Source organism: Meleagris gallopavo, chromosome 3 (genome assembly GCF_905368555.1).
Source record: "Meleagris gallopavo chromosome 3, MGAL_WU_HG_1.1, whole genome shotgun sequence".
Taxonomy (NCBI): Eukaryota; Metazoa; Chordata; class Aves; order Galliformes; family Phasianidae; genus Meleagris; species Meleagris gallopavo.
The window spans coordinates 32,032,914-32,057,973 of record NC_139406.1 but is presented as its reverse complement, the minus strand read 5'-3'; the positions used below and the strand labels follow the sequence as shown (position 1 = coordinate 32,057,973).

The 25,060-nt window shown below is 37.9% G+C and overlaps 1 long non-coding RNA gene across 1 annotated transcript; it reads right to left on the bottom strand.

Annotated features, from left to right (window-relative positions):
- Window positions 1-13,111: 13,111 nt before the first annotated feature.
- Window positions 13,112-24,780, bottom strand: LOC104910190 (uncharacterized). Its single transcript, XR_004159205.2, has 3 exons — window positions 22,404-24,780; window positions 19,173-19,371; window positions 13,112-14,194 (listed from the first exon to the last, which is right to left on the bottom strand). It is a non-coding gene; the product is annotated as an uncharacterized LOC104910190 (long non-coding RNA).
- Between the last annotated feature and the right edge of the window lie 280 nt (window positions 24,781-25,060).

Genomic DNA, 25,060 nt, shown 5'->3' with positions numbered 1-25,060 from the left:
CCCTTCCCCTCTCTGCGAGCAGCCGTAATTGGATTGTATCCAGTCATATTCCCTGTCATTGTATTGACTTTCGCTCTCTTGGATGATATTATCGAGATCACTGAACCCCTCTGCTGATCTGGCTGTCAAAAGGCTCAGACAGGAGCCCCCGGCCTAGAAAACGTGCATCAGCCAAGATAATTTGAAGTGAAATTTTCATTTTGACAGTAAACCCCTCAATTTCTAAAGGCTCTGCACCCGGAGAGCTCGGTGGCAGGGGGAGGCTTTACAGAAAGCCACGTCTTAAACTGAAAAGGGCAAAAGAACTCGAATTAGTTGTAATAGATAAAAGGGCAAAAATAAAGAGTCAAGGGTACTTGACAGTAATAGCGAAAGTGGAGTCTCCGGGGAGCTGCGATCTCAGCTCAAGGCTGGGCCGGCAGGAATTTTAATGCAGCCGGGGCGGCCGGCGAGCTTTGCCTCTGAAACCCTTTAGACAAAGCAAATTATTTTCAGCCCAACTAAAGAGGTGGGGATGAAGGAGGGAAGGCAGGAAAGGCGAGCGGTCAGGCTGCCCTCGAGCCATTGGTGGCGGCCGGCGGGACGGGGTGAGAAAGGTTAGGTGCCGCGAGGGTGGGGGGGAGCGGGAGGGTGGGATGTTATAGCGGTGAAAAGCAGGGAGGTTTGCGTGCATGCAAACGGCGGACGGGGTGGCACTAGCTTTCCCGGTGGGTTTCAGCAAGATCCGAAAGACTGCCGGGCTGCGCGTTGTAATTCGCCGTTGTAATTCGCTGCGGAGCGGCGTCGGCGCGGTCAACGGGGCGGTTTGGTCAGGCCGTGATCTGAGGGGCAGCCATCCCTTAAAATGAAAGTGACGAAACCGTAGGCAACGCACAAGCAAGCGGAAATATCTGAAGCAGAGTGAGAAGATCGGACCAGAACTTTATCTCTTCATTTCCTTATCTTTGTCGTTACAGAGCAAGTTTGAGTAAGTTTACGCTTGTTACGTAACGTGTCCGGATCCCTCTGACCAACGGGACCGGCCGCCTATTGAGTCCTGTAGGTGGGCGTGTGCTTGGGTGCGTGCACTCACCCGCACCACAACGTTACCTGCGTGAGAGGAGACCGAGGGAACTATAGGGGAGGGAACGCAGTTTCTCACTTCGGCACACGAAGCTTATCTATAGATCAACCGTCAAATGCAATGATCTTTCAGGAAGGCTTTTAAAAGTCTCAACAAAAGAGTGTGAGAAATTAATTTTGCCCTTTCACTCAATGGCACAAGTCAAAGATCAGGGCTTTAGACGAGGCTGCGGGGCTGAAAGGGAAATACACGCAGCTCATGCGGTTGTACAAAGCAGGAATAAAAAGGCAGGCTGAGCGAGAGAGAGAAGAGAAAAAAAAATTGTAGAGAAACGGCTTGAAACTGAGAGACTCTAAATCATTCAGCCATGGCAAATTCAAACACACAAAGGAGGGGATGCTAAATTAACAGTGCTTTTTACATAGAGCCCAAATAAAACTGTAATCAGCGACGCGTTACTTTTCATTAAGCGAGTTTGACAGCAGCATATTCAGCCTCGACAAGGGAACAGGAGCGAAGAAATATACGGCTCTCCCAGCCCGAGTCATAAGATAATTCCTTAAGCTCCATTAACAACTCTTAGCCGCAGGAAATGGGCTCCCTGAAAACATCTCCAAATCTAAAAGCTTTATCGACCTCTCAAACCTCTGCTGATGGTTCTATTTTTTTTTTTAAAAACTTAGAGGCGAGACGTCCAGCAAGGTAATAGACTTTGACACAACACCTTCTTAACTAGAGTGAGAGAGGCAGGAAAAACGAGACCTTAAATGATATTTAAAAGGCAGCCAATTAAGATTTAAAATGATTGTCTCCTGAGATTATGCATGCGATTTATGTCATCTATTTTTTTTTTCCCCAGGCGTGCATGCAAAATTGCAATGGGGCATGCTGCCTTTTCCTTAAATAATAATAACAACAACAACAAAGGAGTAGCAATTAACAATCTGAAACTAAGTCATATAATTGTAAGTATTAATTTAGGGAAAGGTTGGTGCTTAGTTAATCTGATTATAGAGCACCTTGCAATGGCCAGCTTGTTTTATAGATGTCTAATTAAAAGACAACTAAAGCAATACATCCTTCATTTTGCACGATTAAAATAGTGTGATCAGGTCATCCTCACAGAACCCACTGTAACAGATCCTTCCCATCAGCCACACAAAGAGAAGCCTCCAAGAAGATTTGGCCTTGGTAAGAGCTCGTACATTATGTATTTTAACAATATAATGGGTCGGAAGGAAACTCTGACTTACTACAGTCTTTTTGATATACATTTACCTTTTCCATTTAAATCTGACCTTCAAATAATATGTGTGAGAAAGTGTATTCAGTTAAATGCCAAGTGAAGAGCTAATGCTCACTCTGTAGCATTTCATGCAGAAAAACTGAAAAATGCAAGAAAGTACTATAAGCCATAGATTTTGTAAAGGATCAGAAACTGTTTCCACGAGTTTGATTTGTAGCTGAATGGGGAGAAAAAGAATCAAATACCACTCAGTTTGGGCCAGCCTGTTCAGGCCCTCCCTTAGATGGAGTTTAAATTGGCTCTAGTGAGCTTGAATCTGGGTCCTCCATCTCTGGAGATTTGTGCATGTACCTTTGGATATGAAAAAGTGAATGGCAAAGGAATGTTAATGACAAAATTACGTTTTAATTTGCTTGATAAGAAGTGTAATACTTGTGCTTCATCTTCAGGAGGAAGCTGTTTTCCATGGACAAGCTAATGGCAAAAACACAGATCCTAGAAGTGTAACATATAGTATTAATTCCTTCTAAGTGTGAGGATGTTTTAACTCATATTTAATGTCAAAGAGGCTGTGAAGTGCTTAGGACTTGTGAAAAGGGTTCCAGTCATACTCCTTGCCAAGTTGCATCACTGCAGAAAATAATTCCAGGCCTCCAAGAAGCAGTTTTAACACACACACACACACACACACCACAGGTCAGAGAGTGTTTTAATACCCAAACACCCAGGAAGTCAGTCTCCCATACTATGTAACTATCCAGCCAAGTCTTCACTTGGTCGAGAACCTGAAGACACATTCAACATACCCTGAAAAAGTGAGAGAAGAGGAAACACTTGGGAGCATTTCAAAAGCAAAAGATGAAAATCAGTTCCCTGTGTCCCCCCATCATATTGAGAAATGGGCATGGAGGAAAGGAGAAAGACTCCATGCAGCCTGGAGAGAGTGTACGTATGATAGCAAGTCCCACTGGTATTCTTTCCACAGTGTGGAACAGAGTCTGGGCATAAGTACTGCACCTGGCCTACTTAAAAGGCTCAAGAGCCTTTCTTTTCTGTCCATTCTAGTTTAAGGAGAGCATGAAAAAGAAACAAATATCTTGAAGGAAGTCATTCTCTTAATGTTTTCCCTTTTTCCCCTAACATAAATATGTGAAAAATATTTTTTCTTATTGATTTGTCGGAACACAAATTTGAGTGTAAAAGCCCTTTCTCAGTCTTATCTTTATTTCCTTTCTCCATATAAGCATGTGATTGTTTACATTTTGAATTGGAGATATTTTAATTGCAGTTGGCATTTTGTTACTTGTTTCCATGGGATCAAAATCAGGTCTCTTCTCAAAGAACACCTCAGAATTCCTTTCTGAAATACTGCCAAGGAAGACAATGGTGATCAAATGAAACTGAGAAAACACTTATCTTCGACATTGTTTCTTTCATTCATATGATGTCTATGAAATGTTAAGAGCCAAAAAGTAATTTAAAACAATTTTCTATATGTATTCTATTGTGAAACAGCATTAATACATGTTAACTCAAAACACTTGCTGGAAAATAAAGGTGAATAATCAAATCAATGCTCAAGCTCTGTTCTTATGGCTTCAGATCTGCTGTGTCAAAAGCAAGCTTTGTCCTATGTCATGGCATGTCCTGACACTGAAATTCAGAGACTTGTAATATTCTGCCAAGTTATTCAGAGTAAGTTCCATTGCCCTCAGTATGAAGGTGCTCAACTAATCAACAAAGTTGGTCGTATTACTGCTTCCAGAAGGGAAAAATATATGGTGAAAAAAGTGAAAAAAGAGAGGATTTATGGGGAGTGCTTTATTACTAGGATTCTTTTTCCTTCCTGGAAATGAGAAAGATGACCAAGCAGGCCCTTGCATAGGATATACAAGCCACGGCGTAATGTTTTTCCTTCTGTATTGGTTTGGTCACAGCACACAAACAAAAATACTGTATGTGACAGTGAATGTAATCTAAGCCAGCCCTGATGACATTAGTAGTTGGCAGCAATGTGAACACAACATTTTAATTCTGAGGTTTCATGCCTTTGGTTGCCCTCATTCGGAACGTACCATCTTCTTCTTACTGACCTTGTGTGACCTTATCAGACAGCAGGAAAGATCCCTGTGCATCAAGCTGACTGGAGTAAAACCCCTGTTGACACATTTCTTGCATGTAAAACCTGGGGCTTTGCAGCAATCACAAAGCACTTGAAGGAATCTCATGCTGTGTAACTGTTTTCAATTAAAGATTTTAGGCCCACAAATGGAGTGCCTCACTGACGTAGGCCGGTTCAAGTTATGTTACTTCTGTATTAAATTGAAGTAAGTGGAATCAACTAATGTAGAGATCAGAAGCTGGATTCCCAGACTTACTGCTGAGTTTATTTTCACACATTTCCACTAAGTCTCTCTTCTCTCATACTAGCACAGGAGAGATAAACATCAAGAGCCGCTTTGCTTTTTTTTTTTTTTTTTTTTTTTTTCTTTTTCATGTGGAGGAATGCAAGACATCTGTTGGTTGGGAGATCTGTGAAGGAAAGGACATTTTCTATTTTCCTGTCTCCTGCCATACAGCCTAGTCAGTATTAAGCCTCCAGATACAGCTGCTCCCTTGCTATGCACGAATCTTTGCTCTTCCTTGGTCTGAATTCTTTATTTTCCAAAGAAAATGATGAAAGAGAAAGAAAAGTCATATAAAAGAAAAATCCTTCACTAAAACCAAGAGCCACAGACACAAGCTCACACCTACTGCTGCAGACTGGTGGCATTGTCAGTACTAAGCTGAAATTGGCAATTGTAGCAACTGTGTAATAGAAAGGTGGCCTGGGAATAGCCACAACACCTCCGTTCTACTCATTTCACAACATAAAGCATTGCCATAAGTCATTCAAATAAAATGAAGGACTGCTACAAAGATAGCTGCCTAGATGCCTCTTTTTGGCACACCTCATTTCAGCTGGTATGGCCCATGGGTTGCTACTTTGAAGCAGCTGGGACTTTAGATGGCCTGGAGAATGTGTTGGGAAGTATTGTTACAAGACCCTGATGACTACTGCCACAGACATAGCTGACTGGTAGAAAAATAACTACAAACAGGACAACGTCAAGAAGAGGATGTAATAAAGCATTTCATTTTCATTTTCATTTTGTTGCTTTTAACTACTATAAATTCTTCAGGCACCAAGATGTAAGGAGACAGGGTTCTCAGCCTTCGTTGTGGCTTATCCTGATTCACGCATTGCCAGAGGAAGTCATATATTAATTGTTTGTGATCTGGAAAAGGATAAGTCCCTGACTTTGCATATGTTACCAAACTCAGTTGGTTTATGTCGTGTCAAAGGCAGGTTTTGGCACGGCTCTCACCAGTGCGATTTCCTGAACCTAAGAAGGATGTGTGGCCACAATTACTGCATTCAGCTTCAAACAAAGGAAGGATATCTCCTTCTTCAAAGCTGGAGCAGAGTGAATCCACTTTCAAGAGTGGGATAAAAATGGAATATTCTTGAGTCTAGCATCACCAAATCTTTCTTTGGAAACAGTAACCTACTACAGCAATAATTTAAGAAACAGAATTGTTTAGTGACTGAACTCTGCCAGAAACAATATATACTCTTAATCAGTAACACATTTTCTAACAGCTTCAGAAATGACAAGCTTCCATATGTTTTTGGGGTTTGAATTAAAGCCTAGGCAGTTCTCTGAGAATTGGCCCATTTTGCTGCCATCACTTTAAAGCTATACCTGCTGCACATTTTACTATCTGCTACTGCTACATTCTTATGTGATTAAGTAGGACTTTCACACTTCCAGATACAGTTCTTAGCACTTAAATATAGAGTATTTTGGAATTTTCAGATTGGAGTAGGGCTTCCCTTCCCTTCTTTGTTCCTCTGTGATGTCCTTTCAAGGATATGTCATCCGTCATATTAAAAAATAATAACCCAGTTTGGTTACAGCACTAAATTCAAAGTCAGGTTTGGGGTTTTTTGTTGTTGCTGTTGTTTTCTTTTGTTTCTAATTAAAAACCTGAAGTTTCTCATTAAAGCAATTGGCAATTATGCAAATTGCCTCTCTGTGAAATTTGCTTAAAAATTCCATGAGTTCAGTATTTTGTTCCTTTTAAATGCTGATTTTCCCTCTGCGTTGCTCCTGGCCGTTAGACCTTGGTCCTGTTCTTTTGCAGAGGAAGAAGTGAAGATCACAGAAGTTGCCTTCTCTTAAACCAAGGATGTCTGACCTTTTGGCTTGCCTGATGTGCACTGAGTGAAAAGGAATTGTCCAAATTCCAAAATATATAATGTAGTTAAACTGTGTAAGTAACAAAAACTTTTTCTTATTAATATTTTCTTATTAAAACATAAACAAAATTGAGCAACAAAAAAGATGGATCTAGTGGGATATTTGGCCCTAGTTTTGTGAGACAAATACACAGATAAATTAAAACATAGAAAAAATTAGTTGATTTTCACTTTGAAGATGTGTGTCTAACTCATCTAAATGAGCAGTGAAATCCACCAAAAATGCAAAATCTGTAAGCCAATTTTCATCTTCAAGTTCTGGCACAAGTTTTCCTTTTGATTCCATAAATGGTTTCATTTCATTTCACAAAACATCAAATCTCTTCAGCATTTTACCCTGCTGCAGCCTCCTTACTTTAGGAAAGTAAACGATGTCCCCATAATCAAATTTTAAGGAACTCCTGGAACTGACAGAAGCACTGATCAAATACATACCACAAAACTTGACCAAGCATGTGGCAGAAGTGAGAGGCAGAGTTAGCACACTGGGAAAGCTGCATGATTAATTACTCACAGTACTTTCTAGAACCTGATCTAGTATTAGTAATATCAATCTCTTTGTTACCACAATTATTTATATTGACTAAATGAGAGAAAACAAAACAAACAAAGGGAAAAAAAACCAAAAAACAAAACCATTAGCATCATCTCTGCTATATATATGTACTTATCTCTATAAATAGAAGTAAAAGTGTATCTGTTGGATGTACTAAAGTGTCAGAATTTTTTTTCTCATTCTTTTAATGTAAATGTATGAGCTTGTGCCCTCACAGATACACATCATCAAAAACTAAGCGAATAACAACTAGTTAAGTTGCACATTTCAGCTGTGATAAATTCAATGCCTTTCATTTATTTTTAATAAATCTAAGTGTGACGTAGGATAAAAACTATCTGTATACTTTAATACATATGGACAGACACATACATTTACAAAACTTGCTTAAGTAGTCTTCTCATCTTCTTTTGAAGTCCCGAAAGAATTCAAATGACATATGGCAAGAATTCTCTTAAGGTAGTCGTATAAGGAAAACTCAGCAGAAGGAAATACACAGTTATTGACTGTAGGAACAAAGGTCCCCAGTGAATCTGTTAGGAATACTCAGTTTATGCTGAAATGGGTTTTTATTCCTTCTAATCTTTTTTCCCCATTTTGCACAAGTTGTGTGTTTTTTATATTAAAATAAATATGAAGTATGTGCACACTGAGTTTTTGCATGTTGGTTTTGAAAACAGAATTAGAGTGAAAATTCCTACTTCAATACTTAGTATTGGGTATTAAAAAAAAATAATAATAATTACTTTTCAATCAGCAGCTCCCAAAACTGTAACTGGAATAGAAATTCAATTCAGTCACCAATAGGCAATTTGCTACCTAAGGCAAATACACTGGGTCCTTCAGCTGAAAGTTGGAGCTATAATATTTTAAAGCTGGTGGATCTGCTTCTTTTTTCTGGTTTTACTCAGGATACAAAACAATAAAAGAGCAAATGGGCTTTTATGCTGCCATTTCTGGTAATTTTTCATTCTTTACTGCTTATATTCTTATAATTAGCATGATTCAGATGTTTTTAATGCCTCTAGGAGAATGTATTTACACTAAAGAAGTTTCAGAAATTTTAATTATAATGTAATTAAGAAACTATTAAAACTCATATCATTTTCACAGAAAAGCAATAATTAGATTTTTACAGTGGGTTTTCCATAATACTGGTAGTACTTATGGGACTGGTAATGCAAAGCTGCGACCAAAATTCTTAAAGATGATTTACTCTTTAGGCATTTTCATGCAAGTGATTCACAGTTAGTCTATTTGTCAATGGTTTGATTTTCAAAACTGTGCACTCAGGAATTGCCCATGGGTTTCCTAGTAGTTTTGCTGAGCCCAACAAGAACAAACGCCCACAGTGGTGCTGTCATGTGTCTACTTTTTCAATTCTAGAGAACAGTAATCCTCATCAACAAATTTTCTTTGAATCCAAGCCCACAAGTTCGTAGGTACAGCTTGACGAGCTGGATTAGAGCAGCTTGTGAACTCAAGGAAGATGGGTATTCAAAGAAATTCAGACTTCACAGAGATTAGTGAGATACTTACATATTGTTGACTTTCCATTACATATGTTGTTGGTATTTGACAGTTACACACTGTACATAATTAATTTAGTTCTTTCCTCCATAATGTACATGACCTGATTGTAATTCTCTCAAATTAGATCATTTTTCATAATTACTCATCATATCACTTATGTGAACAAATGTCAGTCTATGGTTTGTCTCTGAATGCAGAGCTGCATCTTCTGTTATGTGTGGCTGACCACATAAATCAGCTTCTCTCTACCCCTTTGTCTGGGTGCCCTTTGTGAACATGAGCAAAGCCAAAAAACATTTCTAAAGCTTTGGAATTTTAAGAGAAAATAGAGAGCACTTTAATCAGAAAAAGGTAGCAGGCGCAGGAAATTTAGTACAGCTCATATTTTCCTGTCATTATTTGCAAAATGAAACGGATTGTTTGATTATAGTCATAGACAACAGATTAACAAATATTATAATTTCTTCGTGACCCATTGAAGTCAATGGTAGTATCTGATTTTAATCATTTTGAAAAACTCAGGCTGCTTTGAAATGATGATGTATCTCATCCTAATCCAAAGTATGTGGCTTATTGACTGAATTTATACTCTTATGTTTAAAACTTCATCTTTTTCATTGTGCAGCACAAATAATTTTTCCCTACACAGTGAGAAGAAGAGTGAGAAACCCATCTGTCCATTAATAAAAATCCAAAGTGTATCACGTACTGTAATCTATCTGTAGCCAGTGGAAATGTGTCCTTCCTATGGCAGTTTTTCTGGCCTCTCGTATTCATTACAGGTTGGATGGATCCTAATCAGGATCTTACTATGAATTTAGGCAAGTAATTTTGGGGGCTTTTCTCTTCACCAGATATTTGCTGGCTGTTGGCTTTTGGTTCATTCTAAGATATTCATCATGGTTTCAGACACAACAGAAGGCAGGTCTGATAGTTTGACTCGTTTTAATAATGTCCTGAGGGAAACTACAGGAGCTCATCTGCACAGAAGCATGGGACCCCAACAAGACTTTTGGCACTGAAGCTTTCTCAGAACTAAAGAACAGGTTTGTACCATCACTCTCACATACCAAGTCCCTTGACTACCTACAATAGAGTTGCTGCAACAGGTCATGCCTCCCTCCTTTGCTTGTTCAGGTTTCCTTCAAGTGTAGAATAAGGTACACAGAAGAGAGAGTAAAGAGTGGCTGATGCAGTACCCTAGCTTGTGGGCTGGGATGCACCATCCATGTGTAACTCAGCCTGGCTGGAATTTTTCCTTAGCAGTTCCAGCAGCACCGTCAGACTTCATCAGACATCATCAAGATCCTTAGGATATCTTTTCCACTGTCATTCAGTCTGGGTCTAGTTTTTTCAGTTTGATTGTCTGCCCATGTTTCACTGCTTTGTGAAGGTCTCCATGGTATAAGCCTGAAAAGCAGAGAAGCATCAGAAACACGTGTCCTGCTCTTGCAAGATGCAGTTCATGGCTGCATGCTTGTTTCTGGTACCGGGCCAGACTCCCTGATGCTGTCAAGTTCCCAGAGCAGTCAGGGAGTTGGTTATATTTTCCTGGTTATCTGAGTCAGCTGCTGCAATGTATATATACCAGATGACAATCATCCCACAGGGACTGTTCTTCCAGCTAAGAATAGCCAGAGCAGTGAAAAGAGGGGACTATAAGGGACGAAATCTGTCCCAGAGTCTGTGCTGAATGGGCCAGGTTGCAGCTTGTACAGCTTTATCATAATTAATAAGAAAAGTGATAGGGCCGACAGGCCTGTAATCTTGGCAGCCCTTCAGCATCTGATCAGCCTCATTCGGTATCTTTAAGTAACTCAGATCTAAGGCACTAGAACAATCAGGCTCCTGTCAGAGGTAAAAGAGGGTGTTTTTGAGCCTGATCAGATTAAAAATCCTGGCTGCCTGGAGTAATGTCAGTATGACCACCAACTTTCCAGTAGGACAAGCTCACCACACACTCAAAACAGGCTCAGTCTATACTGTCAAGACCCTAGGAAGAAACATCCCTTTCCTGAAACACAGAGGACAGAGTTTAGGGACTTCAGCCCTTACAGACAGCTTTGCTGTTCTCAGCTCTATCAGCATTTGCAAAGTTTCTCCCTTCCCAGCCAAGAACCATGGTGCTCAGCCAGCCCTCAACAGCCCATGGTGCTTGGAGTTGACTACTCCTGCTACCACTCAATTGACCTCCTTTGTTTTTTCTCAGCTTCTCTGTAAGGAGTAGCTGTTAAAATTTTGAACATTGCTACACTGAGACACCTGAAGCCAATGAACATTTACATTCAAGAAGCTTCTTGATAAGGATCTTATATTTCTTCTTTATCTCTTTTCCTGTGTAATTTAGCTCATTAGAACAAGATACACCATAATAAACTCTTTGAGTCATACAAGTAAATACATCTATACCCTCTACACTTTTGATAATACACAATGGTGCTGCTTCATCTCCAGCAGCAAATTGCTATTTGGGATTCTAAGCAAGGAAAACAACCAAACTGCTGTAAGGCCACTGCTAGTTAGAAATGGCACATTTGCACCTTCTAATTTTGCAATCACTAACACAGGTTTGTGCAGACACCACCTACTCTTGAATGCTAATTTTGATATGCAATTGCTGTGTGACATTTAATAACTTTGAATGTTCTTTACCGTTCCCAAGTTATTGGATGACATACAAATACTTCACAAATGTATGGCAAGAACATCCCTCCTGCTCTTCTTTTTTTCTAGGTGGCAAAGCCGTTAAATTTTATACTGAGATGCAGTTGAAGCGCAACTGTGACAGAATTTCTAATCTGCACTGACTTTTAACTTTTTTTTTTTTTAATTTAAACCAGTATTATTTAGCTATAATTTCACATACAACTACACATATTCTATGCTGTCCAAAGATATAGTTGGTGTTCTGAAAGAATTTATGCCTTTGTATAGTGTATTCTTACAGAATTACTTGTGAAAAATGTAGGGTAATCCTTAATACTTTGGGAACAAAATAAGGATTTCATAACAGTTTCTCAGTGAAGAGGAGATGTACAAATGCACAAGAGAAAAGCTTAAATAAGCTAAGTAAAAGCTTAAACAAGGTGAATGAGGAAAATGTGGTGAATGAGAAAAACAGGTGTGATCTCTGAAAGACAGAAACCGTTAGTTTCAGGTGCGGATTCAAGCCTCTGGTCATTTGTAAGCCATTGCCAGATTTGAGGCAGAAATTTGTCTGGTTTAAGAAGCCAGGCCAGAAAGCTGGAAGTATCTTTGGGTGTTAAAGCCTTAAAAATTAAAGACAAAACGTATCACTGTATATCTGTTTTTCTTCATATATCCTGAAGTGACTGATTTATATCCAAAAGCGGTAGTAGTAGATAATCCAGGTTTCAACTTCATGCCAGTGTGACTTATTACTTTGTAAATGTATGCTATATGCATGCGATCTTAAGTATCTTCAGAAATTTAGGCATGAAATACCATATATTCTGTTTCTTTGAAAGAGCAGATTCTGAGTTTTTATCCAATTCTGTTCTGATTTGAAAGGAAAAGAGTCTTGTTTTCCTTGTTTTAGAAATCAGATGATAGGCTACTTTGTTTGTATCCATTTATGAAAGTTAATATCTGTGCCCTACATGATCATTGGACTGTCATAGGCATGGACTATGATGACCAGAAAAGCACAAAGACTGTGGGGAGCATCTGTCAACCTACTGCTCCTCCTGAAAGTGAAATTCTTGATTATCTGGGGGAGTTTTCAGAAGAGATCACCAATACATATGCCTTAAAATTCCTGGCACATGCGTTTAATGTCATTTTTACTTGACTTCACTCACAATTCAGACTACCATATTCTTTTCCATAGTTCATTCTATTTCCTTTTCCTTTCCTTTTCTTGCTTCGGCCTGCTTTTCACAGATTTCCAATTTTATCATATTCTAAGTGTAAAGTAGATATAAGGACATCTTTACCCTGCCTTGGGTTTGCTCAAATCACTCATTAAGATGAGAGAAGTCTCATTTTCCTAGAGCAGAGAAGACTATATTTTAGTTTTGATGTTTCCAGTGTAAAAAATCTCAATGTCATTAATGGTTCTTCCAAGCTCACGAGCAAGAACTACTAATAAAATCTTGACATTTTTGCATTTTCTTTTGACAATTTCTCAGTTAATTGATCATTAAGGCAGAGATCACACTTGTGCTCTGTCCCTGTCCCTCACAGAAGCAGATCTCCCTCCGGCACCAGCCCCCCACCAGCCCTGGGGCAGAGAAGCTGCCATGCTGCCAGCTGGAAGCTGTTGCACTCCAAGGGGAGGCCCAGCCCCAGCAAGATCCACTTGGGTGCTCCAGCTGTGTACAATGTGAGCTGGATGCTACATTCCATGGCATCAACAGAAAAAGAACCTAAATAAGTACTGGAGGAAGAGCTCAAGTCCCAGCTTGTTACAGAGCACATCCCTTTGTGTACTTGGGCTATAGCTTTTAGTATATCATTCTTGAAAACAGACAAAAGCATTACTGTGCCTTTGCCCATTTCAAAGAAGAGCTCAGTGATCAACAGCACAAAATGAGCTTTCCAGCATTTTCCATTTGCATTACTGCATATTCACTCTTTAAAGTTCACAGCCCTATAAGGAACGGTGACAACTGTCATGTCTGAATGTGGCTGGATGCCATCGTCAGCCAAGCTAGTTTGCAGTGGTTAGGAGATGGCCCTGTATTTTGAATGCATTTGTGTTATTTTTTCACATGAATGCTTCCTTTTATACTATCAGCAAAATGCACACACACATACCTACATACACACAAATCAGTATGCACGCATGTATGTAAAACCTGAAAATATGTTTATTGTAAACAAACTATTATCATTATGCAGGAACAGTGTTTTCTTCACAGTCAGTGAAAATAAAATATCATTTTAATGTGATGTGTGCTTTATCCATTACTGTGGATTTGACAAATAGCTTATTGCTTCCTGGTTTTGTTATAACAATACAAACCTAATTTCTTCAAAGTCTGTATTTTTCATGGTTAGAAGTGAGTATCTATTAAAAACAATCACCTCTTGCAATAATCACATTTCAGATCTTCTTACTACTCAGTGAGATGAATCACTCATGCAGTAGGCAGCACTTAGCTTTATGTTTGCATACCCGGTGATGTGGCCAGGTTTCATAATGCTGTGAATACCAAAGCATAACACCGCTTCTCAAAAGCAAATTCATAAATGCACTCATGCATACCTTTTTGAGTTATGAGGTGGCTGCAGATTTGGCAGTGCTGACTTGATGCGGTTTTGACAGGTTAGGTTAAAGGATTAAGTCTAGTCTGTCTTCACTTTGCCCTGGCTTTGACACACTCTAAAAAAAGTTGTAGGCTGGCTCGGTGCCTAGTATGACCTCCACATCTCCTCCGAGTGACAACACTTCCCTTTAAGGCTCTCCAAAGGTCAAGGCAGATAACTTGTTGAGTCTTCCAGATACTTTCTTATCTGCGGCTCTTCCTCCTAACCTCACACGGTGGAAGAAATATGCAAAACCGTGAAGGAGAATAAGTCAGGCTTTATAAGGAATAACTTGCATTAGATCTATTGTATCTATCAAGTTTTTCTTTACTATATGATACTTACAACATACATCCAAGACCACAGGTCACGAAAATCAGATACGTATTCTATACAAGAAGATTTCATGGCCCCTCTTCATCTCGCCCTGGTTAATTTGCAATTGAAAGCAACTTTCAAGCACTTAAAATGAGAGAGCTGGGGAATTAACGATATGGTGATAAAGGAGTTCAGTGTTATAAAAAGACCTGTAATATTTGTTTAACAACTGTTCACCTTTGAGAAAAAATGTGAAAAAAAAATAATAATGATAGGCACAGCCTTTTATCCTGGTATTAGGCCAAAGATTTTTACAAAGAAATGTTGACATATGCAAGATTCACAGAGGTTAATAGATTTTTAAGACCAGAATATCATCTGGTTTTCTGTACATTTTAGCTGTTTAACTTCATCTGTGATTGTGCTTAAGAATGTGTGACTGACTGCAAATTATCCTTTGGGAAAGAAAGAAGAAAATCTGTTTTGGAAAAAAAAGAAAGAAAGAAAGAAAGAAAGAAAAACAAAAAAACCCACAATTTTGATGTAAAAAGTTCAAATAATAAAAAAAATCTCATATCTTTCTATACACATCATTAAAATTTTATATTCTGACTCCTGGAGCTGGTGACTTGGTCAGTCTTGTGTCTTGGCAGTCAGGTGTCACATTAAAAAGAAACATATTCTGTAGTTAGAGAGCTATATGCAGGGCTCATACACCCCTTGGGCTATGATTATCTAAGATACACTAAAAACTTGAAGCTTCCTGTAGGCTTCTTTGTAAGGTGGAATTTCCTGTCTGTAAAATCATTCCTGTAGCTCTTCTCTGAACACTCTCCAATCTTTTACCCTGTGTTCTGAGGAATAGATATCAGACGGCATTTTGTTGGTGGTGTCAGTAACTTTGTGGACAGAGATAATGCAGCTCTCTTCCTCTATTTGATGACTTCTTGTTTATAAATCCAGGGACTCACACTAATTCTTTTGCCTGGACCATCAGATGAGAAAATATTTCCATTAAAAAAGTATTACCACCTTTTCAGGCTCAATGCTTCTTAAATTATTGTCTCTCTAATGTTAAGTCCTTTCTACCTCTAGGTGTTTGGGCTTGTGCTTAGTTATATTAAAATGCATGCTTTTTCTTCCCACTTAACTAAATGCTACAGAGAATCCCATACAAATGACTCGTTGTCAGGATGTTTTTACCATTCCATCTGTTTTTATGGCACCTGAAAACCTTATCAACAATTATTTTATATTTTCTTATGTGCTTTTGTCAATGATTTATGGCCGCACTGGAGCAAGAACTGGTCTGTGTGAGACCTCGGTGGAAACATACTGGATTATGATTCTCTAGTAATTACTTTGTTGGATATTTATCATTAGTATATCACATATCATATCATCTTATGATACTGAGAAATTTGCATGGTAATACGTGGAAAATTGTACAGACATTCAGTCTGATCAAGCCAATAAAGGTACTTTTAATCAGCCGGTCATCTCTTAAGAAAGGAAATGAGGCCAGCAAAAACTATTTTATGTAAATAAAATATTAAAAAAACGTCAAGTGAAATTAATTATATCCTCATCTTTTATTTTTCATATCACTTATCCCATTATTTTGGCAGACACATTGTCATCTTTACAGGTCTATTCTCATTATTGCTTTTAACTATAAATTTACTTGCAATCCTTTAGAACAGCCCTACTGTTATGAAATTTTAAAATGTTACCAGGAACGGCCCTCACAATTATGTTATAAATCTTGGATTCAAGTGATCAGGACTCTACTGTTTTGTTTACAAGAAAAAAAAAAAAAAAAAAAAGCCTTATTACAGTTATCTGACTTGTTTCTGAATCCTATTTTATTCTAGGACTGCAAATTACATTGTTTCTTTCCTTCTGCTAAACAGAACTGCATCTGAGGTGAACCTACCAGAGCCTTTTCCATTTAAACCAAGTGAAATAACAAATTGCAAAACCAGTTACAACTCAGAATGTAGCTGTGAGTTACATTATTAACGCAGTGAATTCAGTAATTACTTCTCTGAAGCCACAAATGAGTGACCTGAGTCTCCAGAAGTTTGGGTCTGGATTCTGCCCTTTTGTAGAAGAAGAAATGCAAGCAGGAGTGGGATTCAGCCAAACATCCAACAGCCACAAATTCTACTTCTTGCCTTTTCTATATGTATTTATCTTTGTGTACTATATTGAAATATTTTCTTCTACCTTGAAGAATAATATATAGAATTATAGAATCATAGAATCACAAGGTTGGAAAGCATCTACAAGATCATCTAGTCCAACCGTCCTCCCATTACCCTTGCTACCTATACATATATAATATAAGACACTCTATATATACATACATATATATATATGCCTCATTATTGCCGAAACATATGTTTTACTTTCTTTGTCAGAGAAGATTTGGGGCCAGAAGGTAAACTAAGTCACACTAGTGATTTTACCAGGACTCCCAGCCCTGTTTCAGTCTTATTCCTATCCCTGTCCTGTAAACATACATATTAAGTACTTTATGCACCAAGTATCATAGGCAGATGGCCCTTAGGGCACAGAGGGCTCCTCCACTAAGTACATTTTGTAGCCACTAACTTAGCAGGTATATATGTATTTAGTGAAGTATTGACTTGCGGTGCCACATTTTCTGCTCTACAGTCAATACACAGAAAGGTTAAAAGCCTGTGGGTTTATATCAAAATTAAAATTTGCATTTTAAAGAGCTTCCACATACTTAAAGCTAATTTTCCTAGGGGACCTGTAAAACAATTTGGTGAAGTTAAGTACCCATTGATTTCGATTCTGGAACAGTTCTAAGCAGGCCAGTTCCTACACAGAGTCATTACCCAATGTGCATTTCTGAGTGTAAAGAGGACAATGGTTCAACAAGGAATGAAACCGAATTTCATGTTTTAACATTAGAGGGAGTAAAGAAGATCATGTATTAATTAAATAAAAGACTAAACAGGACAAACCTTTGGAACAACAGACATAACATTTAAGAATAAAATCAACATGGCAGGGTAAAGGTCGGAGAAGATCAAGTAAGACGCTAATAGTTGTGCTTTTTCCATTTTCTTATCGATCAATATTATGTTTTTCCCAGTGAAAATGCAACAGCAGAGTTATTGCTGACCTTTTCCTCACCCTTCCATTCCATATAAAATCACAGCAAAATAACAACAACTTCATAAGCTACAGAGTTTTTTTGAGACAAAAAATATGTGTCCAGAAAATCATTGTTTAAAACATGCAGAGAAAAATGTTCTTATGGTAAAAAGCAATCCACTTCTCTTCTAATTGTGTGTGAAAAACTTTGTGCCAGCTAACACATCTTCCTTGGAAAATTCAGGAACAAACTTTGCTAATATTTTAAGCAAGGGGGGGAGAAATGGCCTCTCACTAACAAGAAGAGAAAGACATGGAACACATATCTCAATTAGGAAGAAAACTGGACATTGGCATTGCTGTTATAATGTTTTTTTTTCCTGATTTTTAACATAATTATTGCCTATATTGCCTTTAAAAAATCTAGGAAAAATCTTTTGTAGAACTTCATGAAATTATGTACTAATAGAGACATGGATGGCCACAGTGAGCAAATCAATAAGAAAATTGTGTTTTGCGTTCCAGTGAAATGACACTTGCTTTCTATTCCTTGTTCCTGCCATCAGGAAGAATGACATAGAAAGCGAGGCAAAGAATAACAGAAAATTAAAATTAGGAAGCAATTTATTTATGGTGATTTCATTTACTCCAGAACAAGGGGAGTATTTTATCTCTTTTTATATTCTTTTGTTCTAGTTAAAATAAGATTAGGAAAAGAATGAAAGTTTAAATATGGAAAGCCCAAATGATTTATCATTATACGTGTCAGCATAAAACACTGAGACACTATATCATAAGTTAAAGAAACACTACTTTCAAGTGAAGAAAGAGGTATTCATATTATCTACTATAAACTATTTCCAGATCCACATAGTAGAAATAATAATTTAAAAAACTAGCTAATTTGTTGAATAACACTCACAGTTGTCCTTTCAAACATAAATACCAAAAACACGATCCAAACTTAATAGCTGCCTAGTAACATGGTATTTCCATTTCAAATGTGCATGGAGAGAAGATATAACTGCTTCATATACAAATTAGATAATCGCAGGACTACCTGCAATGAAGTTTAGCTTGATGAACGTATGGTCTGGTGCTCAATAATGCAGTAAGGATATGTTTTGTTGCAGAATGCGATATGCTCACTAGATGTCCCTTTATGTGACATATGGGGTGTGGCGACTTGTAGACAAAGGAAGCCTCTATGTCTGCTTAAAAAATACAGCTATTTCCCTTATTAAAAACCTCCAAAGAAAGGAAACACATAAGGTAACTTAAGCATCCATGAAAATCTCAGTAATATATCTTAGTTTTCAAACCATAGTCATTGGCTAGTAAATTTAAGATGTGTACAGATAACAAATGCTTTGCAGGAGTTTAGAAACATCATCAGTTCTCACAGCTTTCTTTGAAGCACTGATACATGTGAAATCAGTTCTTAAGCCATGACTTAAAAAGATATGTGATTGCTGGGGAAACTTGTTTAGAAACGCAGGGTGCAGCCAAGCTGGTTGCATGACAAAGCTTGAAAATGTGAATTATTTGTATTCAAGGATCTCAGTGCAGATGACAAACGCAGGGTCCCTACATATATTACTTATTATTAAATCTCATTTGCTTTGCAATAATTTAATTGTTTTACAGGTCAAAACTGTTTTACAATTTCTATATATGTTTGCAGATATGTAGAAACTAACCTAATAAAATGATAAAATGCCCCCATCACACCTTACTGGGCAAGACCAATTACCGTAGGCAGTCTGCAGCTGTCACTTGCTCTCCTTCTGTTCGCTATCTTCACCTCTACACCAAGCTGAAACCGAAGCCACTTCAACTTCCAGAAAATCACACCCAAGGAGATGTTTTCTGTTAGCCCAGCAGTTTGACATTCACTTGAAACACTGGAAACTCACAGAAACTCGGAAACTTGAGACCACTTACATTAAGATCTGTACAAACAAGAAAACATCCAAATACATAAAACATTGTGATGGACAAACGGAAAAATGCAGAACCTTTTGTCCTCCTTTCATGCTATTTCTTGCTATTGAGTCACTGTTTAAACCCAATTTTTTCCCATATTTTTAGCCATCTCCAGAATTCCACTATAATTGCAAGGTGAAACGAAAGCAAGTTACAACACCTTTATCTGGTGAAACAGTGGCTTTGTGGAAGATATTATTTGGAGTATCAAATTGTAAATGTAAATTTTTCTGGTCAGTAGGCTTCATACTGGTTCCAAAGTGTTTTCTTTCCTTCACAAAGTTACTGTGCAGGGACACACCTCCTGGGATGTTATAGTCTAGGAAGAAGCACACTACTCTTTCTACTGAGTAAGGTGCACAAAAAGCCATTTCCACAGACAGGAAGAGCAATATTTCTACTGCAGTGAGGGACTTCTGGTTGCCATAACACTACCAGGGTTACTGCTCTCTCTGTACTGCTTCTTTCCCCCTGCATTTTCTTAACTATTTTGGATATTTTAATTTCACTCCCTTTCCTCTTCTTTCCTCATGAGGGTCCCCTTCTCTATTCCTACACTCTTTCTGCTTGACTGCCTTTCAACTTTTCATTTTTTTCATCTGTCCTCAGTAAGAATGGAAAAATTAGGAAAAATATGTATTTTTCAAAGCTATCAGCTAGGTTGGATATTCAGAAGCCCTCACAGGACACGCACAATAACCATGGAACTGATTGTTGGTGATAGGTTCAGGCAAGGCAGAGCATCACTTGATCTTGTGAAGCTGGCTCAGGTGTCCACTGATCAGACTGGACTCAGCTGGAAGATCAGCTAAATTCCAATATTCATTGTTTCCCCTGCAGTTTAATTGGATTTGCAAAGAGACTAGAAAAGGATATGAGGACTGTGTTGTTCAGCATTGATTCAAATTACGAAGTAGATAAGTGGCCCTGCAATAGCTTCCCACAATTATTTTTTTGCAATTTTCTTTGTTATTTTTGTGTAATTTGATAGTTATGCTTTTTTTATTTTGTTTTCGCTCACCTTCCCAAGAGAAGATATATATGTGCATTTACTTTCTCACAGAATTCCCATCACATGTCAGAGAAATTCCTGATAGTGAAGACCACTGAGGTCTTCAAAATCCTGAAGTGGATAGGGTTTTCCTGGGATACTAAACAAAGCATTTCATTTTGAAAATGATCTCTTGAAATAATTGACAACTTTAACTCTTATTACTGTTGGTGGTATATGGGCTAATGAAGGCTAAGAAGGGGTAATGAATGGAAGAGGAAAGTATATTTTGTACACTTAACATTTAACACAAGAATAAAGGATAAAACCTCAAATCCTGCCTCCCTCTCCCCCTCCCCCACAAAAAACAGCAAAAAAGAAAAGCATTTTCCAAGAACAGAAAATGCAATGCAGCTGTTTGCAAGTGAGAAATCTAGTACAGTTGCTGTGTGCCCATCAATCAGTGGCTGAGATGAATCCATTTGTAAAAGTTAATAGAGCAAAGTATAATGAAAGACAAATTGGTGTCATTAGTCTAAACTTTATGGTTCAATTAAGCTAATAATATGCAGTAAAGCAAAAAGAATAATTAGAAATTATGATAAATATACATGGGTTTGTAAAAATATGACAAAACTTTACATATTTTGTTCTTCTTTTTGAATATACTATCTCTTTCATTCTTTTTCTCTTTTTGATAGCTCTATACACAGTTGCCTTGGGGCATACACGAAAACTGTAAGATTTAAAACAGATAATTACTTGAAACCAAATAGTATTAAATATGTAACATAAAATTTACAGTGAGAATTATCCTGAGAGCAGAACTAATTTGAGATTTTAGAAAATAAAAGGACATTTTAAACTGGTTTTGTGAAATTACTTGTTTATCAGCTTTATGAACAGATATACTGTAAATATTTTATAAATAAGGATTATTATTCCACTCCCCAGACCTTCTAATATTTACAAAACACACATGATAAGCTAATCTATCTACAGTGAACCAAACCTTTGATGCCTTCAATACATCTCTTTTTGGGAATGCATAAAGGAAAGAGAGCCTTTGCTATTTGACTAGCAGTGAGCACTGCCTCTCACAGCCTTGTAAGGAGAAATAAGAAGGCCAAATAAACTTCTGTTCTCCTCTACCCAGAAAACCAGGCAGAGAGGCAGGAGGTCAGGTCAGGAGATTTGCTTACTGTTTAAACTGATTTTTCTCCCTAACCTCTGTCAAAGGTGTTCACAGAACTGATCTGATCCTGTGAAGATTTTTGGCTCTATTGGGACTTTCCAACGAGGTACACCTGTCATCAAGTACCCTATTAGCAAAGGTTGGTCCTGCAAAACAACAGCTTCCTCAATTCAGAAAAAACACTTATTACTTAAACATTCCTGTCTTCAATAAGAGTTAGATGGGTAGATAGGTAGGTAGGTAGGTAGATAGGTAGACAAATGGATAGAGGGATAGATGGATAGATGGATAGATGGATAAAGAAGTTATTAGGATGCCAGCAATGGTGTTTGGGGTTTTAAAAGATGGATGGGGACTTTCCATGAGCAGAATCAAACACAAATTCTATAGAAATAACTCAAATTTAACATGTATATTTAATGTGTATCTGACTCATTCTGCAGTTATTGGAACAGGAGGCTTTGTTCCATCTAAATAAGGAAATTTTCACACTGGAAATGTGCAGCAGAAAGTTTATAGGAGAGAGGTCACTTCTGAAATGTGTTGTGAATGCTCCAGTGGGATTTTGTTAGGAGAGACATAGAGAAATTAACAACAGAAAAATAATTAAATCAAGTCTCTGAGGACCAAACTATTAATTTAAATGTTTTCTTCAAAATTTTCTGGGAGGGAAAAAAAAACAACAACAACAACAAAAAAAAAAACAAATAACCAAGTAAGCTGAAGCCCATTCATCAGGATGTTCTGATACATTTGATGAAGAAAGAAGGAATGATTAGATCATCATCTTGGAGAAATTAAATATCACCCACCGTTAACTAATCAAACACCTTCCTTCAAGCACCAGAGTTGTATGTTTCAGTCAGCAGAAGTCTGAGAACAGGAGAAACCAAGATGCTATCAGGATAGGAAACTGATTAGATGTACACGCAACAAATGCTCAGTTATACTCACAGTAAATACACAGATTGCTCCAAAAGTAATGCCTCCTATTTGCTTCCTTGGTAATGACAGTGGAAATGATGAGCACAATAACACTGTTTGACAAGGAAAATTCTGATCTATGAAGCACTATTTTTCGATATAGCCACCACCATTAGCTACGTATTTTTTGCCAGAATTGAACAAGATCCTGCATCCGTGTTCATAAAACTGCACCAGTGGAGGTAACCCACTGTGGCAGCCACCACTGCTGAAACCACCCACAGTTTCACTGTGCTCACACCAGCTGTTTGGTCTCCATCAATGTTCAGAAAGCATCGATTAATGTCAGTGGGTGCCATTTTTTCCCTACATGGAGGAATTCAATGACACATCATTGCTTCATGCCTAATCCCAAGTCAGAAGCTCCTCTGCTGCCATCTGTCACATGGTGACAAAATGTACTGGAATCTTGGTGGGAAGGTTCATCCTTTACTGCCATACCACCAACATCTGCCTCTGAGGTCGTGGGCCAACGTAATAAAATAGGAGGCATTACTTTCAGAGCAGCCCTCATAAATAGTATTCTATTCCAAGAAATGATGTCTGCTTCAGTAGACTCTCAGGGTGCTTTTGTCAACAAGACTGTAAGCCCCCACTGTCAGAGCTCTTTTTCACAATGAAATTCCTGTTGCCAGTGATAAAGTCACATCTAAAGCTTCTCTTCAAACAATCTGAGCGAGGTGAGCTCTGAAAGCTTCAGATTACAGGACTTGAATTTTTTTTTACTCACATGGCCAACTATTTTGACAGACAATATCCTGAAAAAGTTTCATGCGTTCCTCCCAAAATATCTAAGTATAAAAATCATCAGCTTCCATGAAAATTTTAGACTAGATATAATGTTAACCACAATTTAGATTAGAAAGAAGTAAGACGTTGAGAGAGTCTTACTTATTTTATTCAGCATTTCCATTGTTTCACCTTCTCAATGGGTAAATTAATTGCAACAACTCAATCTCTCTCATACTCAAAAACTCTGCCATCATTTCTTTTTGTATGTTTGTCATTTGAAATTGTATAGCAGATTGTTTAGGCAAAGTTATATGAACCTATGAAGTAACTCTTACCTACTGCAATCAGTAATCCAAATATTTTCTCACTCAAACTTCTAATTTCCATCTGTGATTGATTACTTAAGTATCAGAAGATGTTTGGGTACATTTCCCCTTCCTATTAGTTGAAAGACTGTCAAATTTACAAAGAGCTTCCTGCAACAGTTTCAATTAGAACTGAACAAATATTCTCCATATAACAATTCAGGAAATGCATTTTTATCATCCTTCTTGCTGACTCTGGGGAAAGATCTTCAAATAGAGCTGGCGTATTGCTAGACAGAGGTGTTCTTCCCTTTCTTCCCACATACAGTTCACAGAAAATATACAGTTATCTGAAATATTTGATATTAAAAATTCAAAGTTTTTGAATGTTTTTCACAAATTTTTCTCACCTGGGCCGGACAGGAACATCTCTGGGGAGAAATACTAACTACAATACAGAGGTAAGGATGACATGAACAATAGACACGTGGGAAGGCAAGCATTGAGCCTGGAGGCTGTCCCTGAAACAATTCAAAGAACAGAATCTCTTCCTGCAAGAAGCATTGGATGTGGCCTCCTTATGGATTTTCAATTACTAGAAGTGAGGTTTTAATTCTTAGAATTAGAGAAAAAACAGAAAAGTTTGAAATTGACCCCGTTCTTCCACCTTACGTTGTAGAGTCTTGAAAGGATTCCTCTGAGAGCTATGAAATGCATCATTCCTCTTAAGGAGATTTTCAATTTGCCTTGGAACCGCTCTTCCATTTCCCAATTTTTTTGCTAGAGAATATCAATGCCATCCCAAGATATGGTCTGGGACATTTTTTTTTTAGAATGATTTAGCCAGTAGAATATTTAATGGAAAGGATAAATGTTTTCCTGTTGTAAATTAGTAATGAATTTTCCAAACCATTTTCAGAGTACTTCCAGACGTAAGAAGAAGATCTCCATGAGCTTTTATCTTCAATTAAGGGAGCTGAAATTACAATCCCCTTGTTCATCAGATACAGCACAGGCCCACCTGCCTCAGCTTGAGGACACCTAGAAGCCCACTAGCTTCTTCTATGACTCTACATCAAATACCAGTCATACCTAAGAAAGATCCCAGGTTTGCTTTGAGTATCTTTAAGAGACATAAAGCTCCTTCAAGGTATATGGAGAAGTTCCTCTATCTAATCTGTTTGTGTAGCAGGAAGGACACTCAGTGGTGATGGGAGCAGCAAGAGCTCAGCAACAGCATCCCCTAAGCTACCAGGAAGTTCCATAAGTGCTATTTCTGGGATTGTTCAGTCTAGAGAAGAGGAGGCCTGGGGAAGACCTTACACTCTCTAAAAGGAGGTTGTAGCAAGGTGGGGATCAGCCTCTTCTCCCCTTCTGACTAGAAATAGGACTAGAGTGAATGGTCTCAAGTTGTACTAGGGGAGGCTCATGTTGCATATTAGGAAAAT